We start from the raw sequence: 14,581 nt of genomic DNA, 5'->3' as shown, positions 1-14,581 counted from the left end.
GGGGGGGGGGGGAAACGGAGTTGCAGATCATCTTTCTAGAATTAGAGTTGACAATGACATTCCAATCGATGATTATGCTGGGCATTTTGAAATTTTCAAAATAGTAGCTAAGATTCTACAAGCAGGCTTCTGGTGGCCTACCATGTTTCGAGATGCTCAGTCCTACATAGCACGATGTGATCGCTGCGAACGAAGAGGAAAAATCAGCAAAAGACACGAAATGAAACATAATTTCATACTTGATGTGGAAGTGTTTGATTGTTGGGGCATCGACTTTATGGGCCATTTTCCTTCTTCATACGGGGAAAAATATATCCTAGTCACTGTTGACTATGTATCTAAGTGGGTAGAAGCAATAGCATCCCGACGAACGATGCTGCTGTAGTCGTGAAACTTTTCAAAAGTATCATTTTCCCTAGATTTGGAGTTCCTGTAGTGGTAATAAGCGATGGAGGCTCTCATTTCATCAACAAAGTGTTTGAAAAGCTTCGTATGAAGCATGGAGTCCACCATCGAGTGGCGTAAGCGATGGAGGCTCTCATTTCATCAACAAAGTGTTTGAAAATCTGCATATGAAGCTTGGAGTCCACCATCGAGTAGCTACGCCTTATCATCCTCAGACCAGCGGACAAGTAGAGGTTTCCAACCGTCAAATCAAGGAAATTTTGGAAAAGACAGTTGGAAAAACAAGAAAGGATTGGTCTACAAAATTGGATGATGCACTTTGGGCGTATAGAACTGCATTTAAAACGCCAGTCGGAACTACACCATTTCACCTATTTCATGGAAAATCATGTCACCTTCCGGTGGAGTTAGAACACAAAGCGGCATGGGCCGTAAAATGATGAATTTCGACGTCAAACCTGCTAGGGAAAGGAGATTGGTTCATCTGAATGACTTAAATAAAATCAGACATCACGCTTATGAATACTCAAAGCTATACAAGGAAAGAACAAAAGCTTATCACGATAAAAAGATCATCTCTAGACATTTCGAACCAAATGACCTGGTGCTTCTGTACAGTTCTCGTTTGGCAATATTTCCTGGAAAATTGCGCTCACGATGGTCAGGTCCCTTTACTGTTAAAGAAGTAAGTCCCTATGGGACCCTCGTGCTAGTAAACTCTAAGGGAAAACAGTTCCTGGTAAATGGACAAAGAGTAAAGCATTATTGGGTGAAAGCAGAGATACCGGGCAAACAAATTACATGTCTGGGAATGCCACCTACCGATTGATATGGCATCACAGTCGAGCTAAACGACGTAAAATAAACGCTGAGTGGGAAGCAACTCACTAATTAGATATTTTCTTATTTATCAAAAAAAAAAAAGGTCGGAGGAGGCGATTGCTCAAATCATCGACAGATGGGACCAGTCGATATCGATCGACAGTTCATAACCAGAAACGATCGATTGCCACTTTATTGTGTCGATCGACACTTACATCAGCGAGCAGGTATATCGTTGTTCCTTGTTACATTGTGTACTTTTGATTTTTGTTCTCACCAATCTGAGATTGTATAACACTGGAGACAGTGTTGTTTAAGTCTGGGGAGGTTTCTACTGAAGTTTGTTTTATTTTGAGTTTTATTATGTGTTCTATTGAGTTTTATTGAGTCAAGAAGGGGAAGTTTTCTAGCGAGCAAGTAGGAAGAAAAATAAAAGATTGAAATGATTTCCTGCGGTTTAGAGGGGTAGGAGTGTCTCTTGTGATCCATTTATTCTTCTCTAATGGAATGATCACAAAACGTTGGAAGCGAGGGGTAGGAGTGTCTCATGTGACCCCATTATTCACCTACACTTTGTCAAGAAAAGAAAAAATACATATACATAAAAGAGAAAAATCAAAAAGAAGATGAATAAGATGGACTGCATCACCATCATTGTTCATTAGATTTGAGATAACTTGATTCAGAGAAGAGAGATATAGGGAGAAAAGAAACCAGAATAAGATTACATGTTTACTCAAATACCTGCTGGAGTAAGAGTCCATGTGTTTACTCAAATACCTGCTGGAGTAAGAGTCCATGTGTCCCTTGATAGATACTCCCAAGATTTAGCTTACACATTTATATGCAAAAATGAGGTCAGTAGAGGGGTATGTCAGGCGGAAGCAGCTGAGCTGTGGGCTGGATGGTTTGGTTGCTAAGCTAAGGTCTAGTACATGAAGTGCCTCTAAAGTTGGCACTGATCGGATGTTGCTTGCAACATTGCAGAGGTAAATGTAGTAATTTTAAAATTGTGTGAGTCCCTACTATTTTCAAACCTCTTTCACAGATTTATTCTTGTTTTGCTTGAGGACAAGCAAAATGATAAGTCTGGGAGAGTTGATATACCATGGATTTTACCACATTTAGACCATGGTATATAGTTATGCTAGAATCTATTATATGTGTTTGGAGTTGTTTTTGAGTGTTTTCAGGTTCGGTACGTTTTGGAGAACTTTGGTGATTATTGAGCTTTTTGAGGTGCAGAACTGCACAGACACTTCAGATGTTTAGCTATGGATGGAGATCTTTCCACCGTGAGATTGACCCCATCGTTTGACACAAGATAGATCTGTGAGTTAGCTTTCTAATGCCACGGGTTTGAAGTCAATCCAACGGTTAGATCCGAAGTTATACATGTTTTACTGAAGCGTGGTCAGTCTGCCTCGCCAGGGGAAGCTGCCGAGGAGATGAAGGAACGTCGATCGATGGTGCACCCATGGTGTCGATCGACGGTGATCCCAGAAGAGGGGCCGAGCCTATTTCGTGACAAATTTAGGTCCATAAGCCACCACATATTACAAGAATACCCATGGACGACATGAAACCCTATTTTACTGTTTCTAAGCCATTGTTGACGGCTATGCTTCATACTACTCTAGAGAGAGAAAGCTTAAGATTGGAGAGAGATATCTGAACACATTCAGAGAGGGAAGATCTTGAACTTCCTTTGTTTCTTTACTCTATTTTGTTTTTCTATTTATTCTATTGCAGTATTATTCAGACAATCATAATGCCTCTTATGAATATGTTTAAGTAGTTCTATTGTTGGATTTAAGGTTCTTCAAAGTTTGATTTATGGTTTGCTAAATATGTGTTTGTTGTTAGGGTGATTTAATTAGTTCTTCATCTAGTTGTTCTTATTGCTAGGGTTAGGATTAATTCTCCTGAACATAAATCTTAGGATTAATTGGCACAAGTGAGAACTTGGTATGTTGCATGAATTAAACTAGATTGATCTAATCAGCTAGGTGCACACGAAAGTTGATCTAGCTGATTAGAGAACACATCAAACCCCATTCGCTAAAGCTTGCTAGAGTTAGTATTGATCGACATTCCATTAGATACATCGATTGACAATCAATTCGAGACATCGATCGATAATCCATAGGAACCATTGATGGACACTCCTTTAGGAATTACGTAGGAGAGTTGGATTTCTAAGTCTAAGCATTACATAATCTCTACATACGAGAGTTGATAAATTATAACTTAATTTTGAGTTCGAGAACAATTAATATTCTTAAATCTCTGATAAACCACAAGATAAGCATACTTATCATACATGAGAATTTACGTGAATCTAGCTTTTTACCTTTAATTGTTTACAACTTCAATCAACCAACGGAACAACTACCTTGTTCACCCAACCTCTATCTATTTACTGCTTTAAAATCATTGCTGTCTAGCATTACTTCGAAAACAATAAATCTATTGTGTAATCTTAGAGTCTCTGTGGATTCGATCCCTACGTACTACAACCAAACCTCTTATTTGAGGGAGTAAGTTGCTCTAGGGTTAATTTGAGCATATATAATATCCTCTGAAATAAAATTGTAACCTCCTTGCAGTTGATCATTCTGGTTTGTGATTTGTCTTTGCAGGTGGTATCCAGATGTCCTGGTGTAGCTCCATATCAGTTTATCCTCCCCATTTGTTATGCTAGGTCTAATGTTTAGAACATACTGCACATCATGTTGACTCAATAAAAGATTGATTGTCAGTTCATCCCATGTTTTACTGATATTATTGATGAGGTCTTTTACCATGAGATGTGGATGAGTTTCTCCTCCTAATCTTGTTGTTGGGCGTGCTGGTTTAGAATGTATCCAGGGATCTTTCCATATGTTATTATGTCCTCCATTCCCTACAATCCATTTAAGACCAGCCTTGAGAAGGTTCTTAGATGGGATATGCTTTTCCAAATGTAGCTTGATGTTTTGAAGCATTTGGCGTCCAAAAAATTTGTATGTCTGAAATATTTAGCTTTGTAAACTCAAGCTAAAAAACTGGATGGATTGGTTAGAATTTGCTAACCTTGTTTTGCCAGAAGAGCCAGATTGAAGTTTTCCAAGTTCCTGATTCCTAACCATCCATCCTGCTTTGATTTTGTGATTTTGTGATTTTGCTCCAGCTGATCCAAGACATTTTATAACTTTCTCTGATCCAAGATGTTCCCACAAAACTTTTCTAGATTTTATCTCCCGATAACCATAAATATACGTCAAACAAAATATATTACTTCCATGTTCAACATACATATCAGTCTTGTTTAAAGAAGCGGTTCCCCAAAAATGTATCTTAACCCCATCATTCCACCTCATAACTAACCCACCACTACTATCTTTAGCCATGACAACAAAAGAGTGGTTATATCCTTGATCCTTAATCACACTATTTACATAACTGTGTATATTCTTAGTTTCCACCAAAAGCATGATATCAGGGTTGTATATTCTCCTGATATCATTGATGTGAGGAACGGTCAGAGTGTTTCCCAAACCTTGACAGCTCCAGTGTAAAAGTCTCATGGAACCACCAAACCTTGATTATTTCCAAGTTGAGTTTGTTCTAACTCAATCCTTTTTGCCGATTGTGATGGTGTAACATCTAGGCCAGCTACAGCTCCGGTTTCCAAGTCTGCCACTCAACTACATCTCGATCATTCCATTCAGTAAACTCGCTACAGCAGATCCTGTTACATTCGCAACTGGTTCAAGCTGTTTGTCGAATCGTTGCATTTGCAGTGTCATGTACGGATAGACCGCAATAAAATCAGTCGCAACAATAAGGATTTAACTAAATAGTTGGTTTATTTTTACGAAATTTTCAACAAATTGATAGTAGTAATTGTTGAAGGTACTTCCATTCCATAAGTAACTTACAGAAAACACAAACTTAGACATGAGCTATCATTTCAAACACAAACACATAACTTAAATTCAACCAAACATGGTGTGCCTTAGAGTATAACATCTTTAAGATCTTGTTCTTGACCATCACCCCTGTGGAATCTTTAATTGTAAAACCACGAGCAGACAAGAAAATAGCCAAAATTCAAAACACCTCCAGTGACTAAAACCCAGTAAACATTATCAACTCTTCCGTGGTTAATATCATTCGGTAACCACGCAGTGGTCCTTTGGATCAGATCGATCAGAGCTGTGCTCAACTAAAACGTAATTCCAATCACTAGTGAGGTCAATGAAGTCGCCGTGTTCCGTAATGACTCTGGGAATTCTCCATAGAATAATTCAATATGGGCCGGTAACTGAAAGGCTTCGCTTATTCCTAATATCACAAAAGGAGGAAACAGCCATAACACTGACATGAGATGCTCATTTTGAACTGTTTTCAGCCTTTTTGATTCCACAACCGCGGAGATTGCCATGCTTAGGATGGTGAAAACATGGCCCATACCAATTTTTTGAAGCGGAGTCATCACCTTGTTGGTTAGCTTATGGTACATGGGATAAAAAAGCCAGTTGTTCATTAAGATAAAGATGCATGAGAAGATGATTGCTATAACTTGGATAGATCCAGCCGAAACTTTTAAGTGAGGGCTAAACACACGGTCCATAACTAGAGCTTGGAGTACCATCAAGCTTGACTGCACAGCAATGGGAATGCTAACAAAGATGATGGATAGCCACAGAGGAAGAAGTCGAAGAACGGCTTTGAAATCTTCTACTTCCTGAACAGAGCATAGTCTCCATTTGCTATTAGTTGTGTCGCCACTCTCCCCTTCGGTCTTCAATGTTGCACGGTTAAAGAACCTGCATATGTAATTTCTCTTTCTTTCAGTTCTGGTTTAAGTTTGATGAATTTTTCAAGCTTTTTTGTTTTCACCTGAAGCTCTTGGAGGGCACTACAGCAGAATTCTTGTTCTTTTGTCCGAGCCCATGGTGGTAATAATCTTCGTTTTTGGATGAGATAACAGCCTTTCTTTTCACTGTAGAAGCGACTAACACGGACTAGACTTGTGAAGGGACTTCCCATAGGTTTTTTATGCTTGTAAAGTCTCTTCCGGGAGATGAAAAGGACAAAACTGATTAAATTAGCAGCAGCGCAGAGACCGAACCCGAGCTTCCAGCTAGCATTGTCCTGAGTATATACAATTTCTGTCGCGCTAATGATCGCGCCTGTATTTACCATGAGAAAGTAACAGTTGAAGAAGGTTCCTTGATCTTTGGGTTTCTCATATTGGTTTGCACCAGCAGATGCCAAAGCCACTCGTGTCCCAGCTGTTCCAGTAGTCACTAGAGCTAGGACTACATATAAAATCCCAAGCTGGAGGTCTGATGGTGATTGGCATAGGATTGAGCCCGGTTCACCGTTCACATGGTCGAGGTCTCAAGTAGTCCGAAAATGCGATAAGAGTCAAAAGAGAGATGCCCTGAAAAAAACGTTTTGGAAATGGTGAGCATTTGTAACGGGAATGTCTCCGAAGAAAGAGTCGGCTAGAATGGCTGCAACAACAGGCAACATGGCAAGACATCAATTGAAAATATTTGAAATCTGAGCAGCAGCGATGCTCTTGATGTTGAATTCCTCGATCAAGTATACGATCAAGTTAAGTATCACTCCGAAAAAAGTTATGGACAGTCCTAACAACGTAACTGCACCATATATAACCAGTTAACCAGTATCACCTGTCTATGCTTTTGAGCCCAAGAACATAGACAACATAGAGCATAAAAATAAGAAAATTATATAAACACCAACCGATTATGAAGGGAAAAGTGATCCAGCCACCACACTTGCTGCTTGGATCGCCAGAGTGTTGCACTTCTATGTCACCAGAGACTAAATCAGCCATGAAGGAAAAACAATCAGGAGTTACTTCTGGCTTATGTTTGTGTGTCTGATGACAATGTAAAAGCCTTAACACTATACTAGATTTTGACCCGCGCTTTCAAAGCGCGGGTTTATTTTCCTTGAATATTTAGTAAATGTCATATTTTCATTATTATTTTTCATCTAAATATTTTTCTTCTAAATATTAGTATTTTCAATTTTTTCGCTATGCTATTAGTAAAATGTCCTTCCAATAAAATATGAATACATAAACAACAGCTATATATTTTCTTGTTATCATAATAAGACTTGGACTGAAAGATGCATTCTTTGATTAACCAGCCATGTATAACATAACTATGTTCAAAACTCGTAAAACCGTACAGCACGATAAACAACCATCAACCCATAATAAGGACCTCCCATAAACTATTGCATCCCATAGACCTTTGATCGTTGAGAAACCTATTGAATGAAGGGTGTATGTACCATGTATCCATCAAAAACTCATGTAATATATACCAAGATAGACCACCCGATTTCCTTTCTTGTACTTCCTTTGAGATACTATGTATCCACAAAAACCTGGGACCTTTTAGTTTTTTTTTTTGCAACCTCTTGTTCCTTGTATATATGACTCTACATCCCGCTTAACTTGAACCCCCAAGACCCCATGAACACATGTAAAGTGTTTAATAGAATAAGAGAAAAAGTACCAACCATAGTGAATCAAGTGAGAGAACTCTATATGCTTGTAAACACCAGAGCCACGAGAAAAGGTTATAAGACCTAAACAGTCATACTAATCCTGAAATGTCAAAAGCCTACCAACCTTGTATTATCTACTTGATAAAGCTGTAATGACTTTACAAACTTTTGTGTTAAAAACCTCAAACAAATATCCAATAAGCTCAAAAAGAACTGAACAGAAAAAGAAAAACTCAAAAGAAACCAGAGAATCCAGTTCAATATTCCAAAACCTTGAAAACAGAATAGGAAAATCAATGCATAAAGAGAAATCATTCCAGAGCCACATCAATCGAATCCTCAAAAATATTAAAGATCTCGAGCTAATTTTACGATATAAGTGGTTTGTTAAGAAAAGGTTTAAAGAAGCCATATTTATAGTAATAAGAAATCGTGTCTGTAAAGCTAGGGATAAGATAGCTTTAGGAATATACGTATAGCATATTCCAAACTTGAAAGATATTGTATATCAAAATATAGGTATACTTGCTATTCTCATATATTGTGGATCTTATAAATCTCGAGCTAATTCATATTTCAAACAATGTGATTTTGATAGTTACCCAAGTTTGAAAATATCTTAAATTATTATAAAAAAAGTATTATTTGTTTCATAATAAAATAATTTATATACGACCAAGTAAATTTTGTACTAACATGAAACTTTAAATTCACATTTGCTATGCTCAACATATTTTAAAAATGATATTTTTTTTTGTAAATTATAACAATATATTTTTAAATGTAACACTTTCGATGGGATTACTTTAAATTATATATTTACATATTATCAATATTAGTTAGATTTGGTTACCTTTAATTGTTATTAAAATATTATAAAATATAGAATATAGCAAGAAAATCCAGAAAAAATTGTGGCTTGCATTAAATCTAAAATGTCCTATTAACCCTAATTGAAAGAGTGGCATACGTAGTATATTTTTCAAGTTGGAGTGAATGTACAAAGAAGTATATCCATAGTCGAATTCAAACTATTGAAAAAGCAACAAAGAAATTGCATGCATGCATCAAGCAATGTGAAAACAGACGTCCAAGTGGTGCTTCAAACGATGACATTGGAAGTGTTTTTTTTAGTTTGTGTAATATATATCTTACTTACTTTGCAATAATGTTTTAAAATGATATGCAATTTAAACAAGCTAAGTTAATGTCATTGGATGATCCAAAATACAAAGGAGGTTAGAAGTTCAATCATGTATGGAGCATTATAAAGAACTTTGAAAAGTTTAAAGATGGTGACACATCCACAAGAAAAGTATCAAACTCGGGTGGTTTCGGAGATACAAATCCAGAATTAGAAAATGTTACATATGATTCTGCTACACAAGAATCTCCAGGTTTGGCTACTTTTCTATTAATTTAGATGATGAAGAAAATAGAATGGGTGGATCTTCGTCTAAAAAACAAATTGGAGTGTAAAAAGTCAAACTCAAAAGAAAAGTTGATGATCAAACATGACTTGTTATTAACACCTTGGAAAAAGGAAATAAAGAACTACTGGAGAAATTAGAGAAAAAAAGCGCACAAAGACAACAACATTAGGAGATTCAAAAAAAAGAATAATGTTTTATAGAAGTTTAAAGACGAGAACACAATTTTATTTCGTGATTTGAACTCCATACAAGATCCTAACGTTCGTGCATACATTCAATCTGAGCAAAATCAAATTTTAGTAGAAATGAGTGAACAACAACAAGCTCAACAGCCACTTCATTTGGACAATATTTTAACAGTCTTAGTGGATCTAGAAATGGTTTACCAAATTATTAAGTGTTAGTTTATGATGTGCTAAGTATTTTTTTTAATATTTGGTTTGATGTTTATCAAGTCTTTCGGTTTTTAAATTATTTATGTAATTGTGTTTCATCTAAATATTAGTAAAAAAAAAACATGTTTCTGGTATATTTAATATTTTAAATTGATTGAATAAAAATAATAATAAAAACTTTAAAAGATCTCAAGGTCAAAGGTGTGTATCAGTCGTTCGAACAATTTTGGTCTCGTGTGGCAGCTGCTTACGAGAACGGAAAAGATGCAAGTTGGAGTGAATGTACAAAGAAGTCCATCCATTGTCGAATTCAAACTATTGTGAAAGCAACAAAGAAATTGCATGCATGCATCAAGCGATGTGAAAACAGACGTCCAAGTGGTGGGTGCATCAAACGATGACATTAGAATTGTTTTTTTTAGTTTGTGTAATATATATCTTACTTACTTTGCAATAGTGTTTTAAAATGATATGCAATTTAAACAACCCAAGTTAATGTTATTGGATTATCCAAAATACAAAGGAGGTTAGAAGTTTGATCATGTATGGAGCATTATAAAGAACTTTGAAAAGTTTAAAGATGGTGACACATCCACAAGAAAAGTATCAAACTCATGTGGTTTCGGAGATACAAATCCACAATTGGAAAATGTTACATATGATTCTGCTACACAAGAATCTCCAGGCTTGGCTACTTTTTCTATGAATTTAGATGATGAAGAAGATAGAATGGGTGGATCTTTATCTAAGAAACCAATTGGAGTGTAAAAAGCCAAACTCAAAAGAAAAATTGATGATCAAACATCACTTGTTATTAACACCTTGGAAGAAGGAAATAAAAAACTACTGGAGAAATTAGAGAAAACAAGCACACAAAGACAACAACATTTGGAGATTCAAAACAAGAATTATGCTTTATGGAAGTTTAAAGAAGAGAACAAAATTTTATTTCGTGATTTGAACTCCATACAAGATCCTAACGTTCGTGCATACATTCAATCTGAGCAAAATCGAATTTTAGTAGAAAGTAGTGAACAACAACAAGCTCAACAGCCACTTCATTTGGACAATATTTTAACAAACTTAATGGATCTGGAAATGGTTTACCAGATTATTAAGTGTTAGTTTATGATGTGCTAAGTTTTTTTTAATATTTAGTTTGATGTTTATCAAGTCTTTCTGTTTTTATTATATTTATGTAATTGTGTTTCATCTAAATATTAGTAAAAAAAAAAAGAAAAACATGTTTCTAGTATATTTAATATTTTAAATTGATTGAATAAAAATAATAATAAAAATTTTAAATGTAAGTTGGTAATATTAGCTCTTATAGTTTATTTAAGTAAAAACTAAGAACAAAATTAAAGTTGAGGGACCAATCTGTAGTTAGAAAAACGTACCTTCAAAAAATGAAGAAGTGAAAAGTATTTCTTCAAATTTGAAAAAATACTGTTCAATTCTTCGAAAAATGAAGAAATGAAGGAAAAAATGAAGCATCGATGAAGCAAAAAATGAAGCAAAAAGTGAAAAAATGAAGCATCATTAGAGATGCTCCGGCATTTTACCAAAAAAAAAAACAACAGTTTCGGTTTCGGTCAACTATGCTAGCCAACTGCGGTATGATTGATTTCCCATCCAAAGGTAACTCGTTCTCTTGGGTAGGAAACAGGTGCTCTGGCAAAGTTCAATGCAAGTTGGATAGAGCAGTTGGAAACGAAGATTGGCACCACCTATTTTCCCACACCAATGTGGAGTATCTATGGCTTTGGGGCTCAGACCATAGGCCCATTATCACTCGGTTTCTCTCCCGTAGAGGTAAAGGTCGACGGGGCTTCAAATTTGATAAGAGATGGATCGGCCGTGGCAGTTTCAGAGAGGCGATACTGCAGGGATGGAATGATCCAGGCTCTCTGCGTCCTCCTGATCTCTTTGACCGTATTGCGAGATGCCGTAAGGCAATATCACAGTGGAAAAAGATGAACCCGGCGAAATCTATAGCGAAAATTGAAGAGATCAAAGATCAATTAGAGAAAGCCCAGGTGGATGACATGATCTCAAATGATTAAATTCTACAGCTGAAATGGAACTTGTGCTCGGCATTCCGGGATGAAGAGTTGTATTGGAAACAAAAATGTAGGGCGAACTGGTTGAGGGCTGGAGATAGAAATACAAAGTTTTTCCATGCTACGACAAAACAAAGACGAGCTAGGAACAGACTAACCAAGCTCAAGAACCCACTTGGCGGATGGGCTGAGTGTGAAGAAGATATCGAGCAGGTGGCCGCTGCGTATTTCCAGGTCCTATTTGTAAGAGATAGAGACTATGAGGACTACTTATGTAAATACTCTAGACCTAGTTGTGTATTGTACTCAGTATATATTGTACATCTACGTTAATGAATACGATTAAGTTATCACATTTACATGGTATCAGAGCCTCTCGATACCTAAACCTAAAAACACTCAGCCGCCCAAAATCTCCTTTCAAATTTCTTCACGACAAACATGTCGTCTTCTCCGACAACCCCACATGAAACCATCACCATCTCTGAAACACCCACCATCCTCAATATCAATATGAACAACGTTACCAAACTCACCTCTTCAAACTTCTTGATGTGGAGTCGCCAAGTCGCGGCTCTCCTAAACGGCTATGATCTCGCATCACACATCGATGGATCGGTCCCTCCTCCATCCCCAACCATCACTGCTGACGGTAACACGGTCCCAAACCCGGCCTACTCGATCTGGAAGAGACAAGACAGTCTCATCTTCAGTGGTCTCTTAGGTGCAATCACACCTACTATTCAGCCGATCCTCTCCACGGCTCACACCTTTGCTGAGATCTGGTCTCTCCTCTCTGAGACGTACACTAAACCTAGTAGAGGTCACGTCAAACAAATCAAGCAACAAGTCAAGGACTGGACAAAGGGCACCAAAACCATTGATGAGTACTTTCAAGGTCTCACAACCCGGTTCGATCATCTCGCACTCCTCGGTAAACCCTATGATCACGAGGATCAAATTGAGTTTCTTCTTGCTGGCTTACCTGAAGAATACAAAACTGTGGCTGATCAGATCGAAGGCCGCGACTTAGCCCCATCCCTCTCTGAAGTTCATGAGAAACTAAGGAACCGGGAAGCTACGATTCAAATCACAACCGCTGTGCCTTCAGTTCCAGTAACCGCGAATGCAGCTACTCATCGAGCCAACAGCAACAACTATTACAACAACCGCCGCTGCAACAATCGTGGCTCTCAGCAAACCTGGCAACAACAGCAGCAGTTCACCCCTCATAATCAGCAGCAGGCTTCGCGTGGCTATCAAGGCAAATGCCAAATTTGCAGTGTCTTCGGTCACAGTGCTCGCAGATGCCCTCAACTCCAGCAATCGGGCCGTGACCACCAGAACTCCGCTGCCTCCTCGTTGTCCTCCTATGCACCGTGGCAACCTCGCGCGAACATGGCTACAGCTCCTGCACACTACAATGCAGCAAATTGGCTCTTTGATAGCGGAGCAACTCATCACCTAACAGCTGATCTCAACAACTTGGCGCTGCATCAGCCATATCAGGGAGGTGAAGACGTTACCATTGCCGATGGTTCTGGTTTGAATATTACTCACTCTGGCTTCACTACTCTTAATACTGCTATGCGCCCTCTAACACTTAACGAAGTTCTTTGTGTTCCTGATGTTAAAAAGAACTTGATCTCGGTTTATCGACTTTGCAACACTAACAAAGTGTCTGTTGAATTCTTTCCTGCTCATTTTCAGGTGAAGGACCTCAGCACGGGAACCCCGTTGCTCCAAGGCAAGACTAGGAATGAGCTATACGAATGGCCAGTCACACCCCAACTCGCAACCGTTCTCTTCGCCTCACCTACGCCCAAAACATCCCTCATCTCCTGGCATTCGAGACTTGGCCATCCGTCCCTTTCTGTTTTAAAATCTCTTGTTGCAAATTTTTCTTTACCAGTTTCAAACACTTTGAAAGACCCTGTCTCTTGCACTGATTGTTTGCCCAATAAAAGTCACAAACTTCCCTTCTATACAAACACAATCTCTTCTTCTTATCCTCTTGAATATCTTTACAGTGATGTCTGGACCTCTCCCCTCTTATCGATAGATAACTACAAGTACTATCTCGTTATCATCGATCACTATACTCGCTACACCTGGCTCTACCCACTCAAACAAAAATTCCAAGTCAAAGAGACCTTCATAGCCTTTACATCGCTGGTTGAGAACAAACTGAAACAGAGGATAGGGACTCTCTACTCTGATAATGGCGGCGAGTATATTGCTCTCCGTGCCTTCCTCACGCAACATGGCATTACTCACTACACCACTCCACCTCATACACCTCAACTTAATGGAATCTCCGAGCGCAAACACCGCCATATCGTTGAGACTGGTCTCACCCTACTCACCAAGTCGTCAATGCCCAAAACCTACTGGAGTTATGCTCTCTCCACTGCTACGTACCTCATCAATCGCATGCCTACGCCGGTTCTGCATGGTGATTCCCCTTACCACAAACTATTCAACCAACAGCCCAACTACACCAAACTCCGAGTCTACGGTTGTCTTTGCTATCCGTGGCTCCGCCCCTATACCAATCACAAGCTCCAATCCCCATCTCTACCGTGCGTATTTATTGGCTATTCACAGATCCAAAGCGCCTATCTCTGTCTCCACAACGATTCTGGACGAGTCTACACATCGAGACATGTACGCTTTGTGGAAACCGAGTTTCCCTTCTCTGTCCCAACCCCTCCTAGCCAACCTCCTCCAGCTGAACCACCAGCTCCACCAACCTTTCCACTGGCCACACCTATTCCTATCCCGACAGCGTCATCTCGTATAGCTCCTTCAGAGTCGCCTACGTGCTCTGGTTCTTCATCTCCAGTGACAGGTATGAACTCTCTAGAACACTCTGTTTCACCTTCTCCACAGGTCTCTGCAACACCAACTCCTCAACCAT

At 38.5% G+C, this 14,581-nt stretch overlaps 2 pseudogenes; one reads left to right on the top strand and one right to left on the bottom strand.

Annotated features, from left to right (window-relative positions):
* Nucleotides 1–5,138: 5,138 nt before the first annotated feature.
* On the bottom strand, nt 5,139–8,137 carry LOC106334000 (annotated as a pseudogene).
* An 840-nt stretch (nt 8,138–8,977) lies between these two features.
* LOC106330766 lies at nt 8,978–10,723 on the top strand (annotated as a pseudogene).
* Nucleotides 10,724–14,581: the final 3,858 nt, after the last annotated feature.

This window comes from Brassica oleracea, chromosome C3 (genome assembly GCF_000695525.1).
Source record: "Brassica oleracea var. oleracea cultivar TO1000 chromosome C3, BOL, whole genome shotgun sequence".
Lineage (NCBI taxonomy): Eukaryota > Viridiplantae > Streptophyta > Magnoliopsida > Brassicales > Brassicaceae > Brassica > Brassica oleracea.
Note: the sequence above shows the minus strand (reverse complement) of the source record. Positions and strands in the feature narration are given on the sequence as shown.